The sequence below is a fragment of the Schistocerca piceifrons genome, chromosome 10 (assembly GCF_021461385.2).
Source record: "Schistocerca piceifrons isolate TAMUIC-IGC-003096 chromosome 10, iqSchPice1.1, whole genome shotgun sequence".
Taxonomy (NCBI): domain Eukaryota; kingdom Metazoa; phylum Arthropoda; class Insecta; order Orthoptera; family Acrididae; genus Schistocerca; species Schistocerca piceifrons.
This window is the reverse complement of record NC_060147.1, coordinates 97884274-97887283: the sequence shown is the minus strand read 5'-3', so window position 1 is coordinate 97887283 and position 3010 is coordinate 97884274. Positions and strand designations below refer to the sequence as shown.

Sequence of the window (3010 nt, the reverse complement as noted above, 5' to 3'; positions counted from 1 at the left end):
ATAAAAACCTAAACATCCTACTTACAGACTAAGTAAACGGCAGAATGAAAGACTTTTCTTGGAACACTTTTATTTTTAAAATGACGAAAGATGAATGATATTTAAACTATGTACAGCACTACAGCAGCCCTCGTGTAGTCACTGCTGTATCGTGCTGTCAATTAATTCATTCATCTGTCTAGAAGCGAGTAATGAAGCAATTTCTGGACTACTGCAGTTACATCTACAAATTCAAGAAGGCATTTTCTTGAGATATTTAGCATCTGTTACGTATATGTCTCACGTTTATCATCAGCGATGTACGGGACAAAGTACAACATGTGTGTGATGCATCTGGCCCAATGTTGTTTCCATGATGTAAATGCACTTTGGTAAAATTCTGGGGATTGACTTTCACACCATCGCTTGACACAGGAAATAAGGTCTTTCTCACTATCAAATGTTTTATCGCGCAGGTGGGGCTTCAGACGACCAAAGAGGTAAAAATCAGACGAATCCAAGTCCGGACTGTAGGGAGGATAAGGAACAATTTTCCTACATATTTTCCTGATTTTCTCCTGCGTCATAAAGACTGCATGGGGTTTGGCATTGTCATGGTTTAGTCTGATGAGTTGACCCTAGGGTCTATGGGTCTTGATGGAACGTCGCAGCTGACAAACAGTAACGGTCCCTGTTAATTGTGGAGCCAGGTTCCAGAAAGTCAATGAAAATGACACCACACTGATCCCAGAAGAAGGAGGCCATCACCTTTCGGCCTGCTGTTCGTCAAAGTCTTGGTTTCTTCTTCGGAGGGGAACCCGGATGACGCCACTCCATGGATTGTGTTTTGCTCTCAGGTTCGGACAAAAATAACCATGTCTCGTCCTGGGTAATGACGCCGTCAAAACACTGGTTCGAATGGCTCTGAGCACTATGGACTTAACTTCTGAGGTCATCAGTCCCCTAGAACTTAGAACTACTTAAACTCAACTAACCTAAGGACGTCACACACATCCATGCCCGAGGCAGGATTCGAACCTGTGACCGTAGCGCCTAGCGCCTAGAACCGCTCGGCCACTCCGGCCGGCGTCAAAACACTGTTTCCACTCTTCAGTAAAGGTCTTCATGAGACCCTCGCACACATTCTTCCTCATCGTTTTCATTTCTCTTGTCAATAATCGAGGCACCCAACGTGGAGAGATTTTTCTGTACCCTAGTGACTGTACCAGTGATACCACACTACCCAACGACAAACGAGTCGTTTTAGCAAGCTGTCGTGTCGACACACGTCTGTCATTTTGGATGACTTGATCAATGGTCTCCTTATTCACATCACTCACTGTTGTCGATGCTCTACCGCATCTTGGATTGTCCAAGAGAGAGAAATCACCGTCTTTATACCTCTGCAACCACCCCTGGATACTGCTACGATCCACTGTGTCCTCCACATTAACAGGGAGCAGCTTCCTGTGAATCGATGTGGCAGAGTCATCGCCGGTCTTGAAGAGGAACTCCATCACCGACCGTTGTCGCAACCTGACATCTACTCCACGATCCATTATGGCTCATTTGTAAATAAAAGAAAATACTTTTATATACCAACTTAAGGATAAATTTTCCAAGGATCTTCACAAAAAATTTCTTTCTTCTCTTGCAAAATATAAAAGAATTAGATACGACTGTGCAAAACTTTTTGAACGCCCTTTCTATTTTTTATTCGTTTGTTATGTGATATCGATATCAGTATGAATAACAGGCAAGCATCGTCGACAATCTCGATCCTGGAATAGATGAACTGTCTGTATGTCTGTACATAACTAGGTTTGTGCGGAACCCTCGGTGTTCGAATCGTATTCGTACTTATCCAAGTTTTTTGTTTAACGTTTCACGAGACTCCAGTTTTAGGACCTTTACGGACACACTTCTTTTCTCATCCAGAAGGCGCGGCACATCTCCCTCCCTCCATCCTCCCACCCTACTAAGCCCAAAACTAAACTCTAGCCGAACAGGCCTCGGAAGGCTCAACGGTCCCGACCGAACGCCGTGTCATCTTCAGCCGACACGCGTTACTGAATGCGGATATGGAGGGGCATGTGGTCAGCACACCACTATCCCGACCGTTGCCAGTTTTCACGATCGGAGCCACCACTTGTCAATCAAATAGCTCTTCAATTGGTCTCACAAGGGCTGAGTGCGCCCCGCTTGCCAACAGTGTTTGGCATCCCCGGACGGTGACCCATCCAAGTGCTAGGCAAACCCGACAGCGCTTAACTTCGGTGTTCTGATTGGAACCGGTGTTACCGCTGTGGTAAGGCCGTTGCTCCTTCCCCCCCCCCCCCTACCCTCCCAAGCATATATATTAAATCAGCCAATATTTCTTTGTTCTCTTAAGCACCTGTGCGTTGTAATACCCTAATTTAAGCTACAGGCATATAGCAAAAAGTGACTGACACGGGAGGTGGACTTTCTCCCTTTTTCCCCTCTGTGGTCTTCAGTTTACGAGCTCGCACCTCGTAAGTCCGATTGTCTTCCATCTTTCGTCTCTCCTTCCATAGCGCACTACACAGCATCGGTTCGACATACATGGCCGTCTTCTGCGGTGATCCATTCCGGCTCCAAAAATTTGCGGCCGCGTGTTGTGGATCCCGTGCTCTGCTGGCGGCGCGCCGCTATTTATACCAGAGTTCGATTCCCGGCGACGGCCACGCCCTTCGTTCCGCGTTCCCTTTTTATGCTCCTCCTGCCAGCGTTCCCCGAAACGTCCACCCTTTCGGTGTTTCCAGTAAACGAGTTACGCTTTTCGCGGCATGTTACTGCTTTGTTTTCCTGATGCGAAGCCCCGCTCAACTTCAGACTCTCGTACCCGTTTACTGCATCAGTTCGACCAAGTTCAGTCAAATAAACGGCAGCAGTGAAAGGAAAAAATAAAATAAAAATAAAAATCTATGATATGGAAAATTCCGTTGAAAAATTCAGAACGAACAAAAAACATAATGAATGTGTCAAGCACGGAGCTCTCCTTAGACAACCA

The 3010-nt window shown here is 46.1% G+C and overlaps 1 pseudogene; it reads right to left on the bottom strand.

Moving 5' to 3' along the window:
- Positions 1–2182: 2182 nt before the first annotated feature.
- On the bottom strand, positions 2183–2301 carry LOC124719319 (annotated as a pseudogene).
- Between the last annotated feature and the right edge of the window lie 709 nt (positions 2302–3010).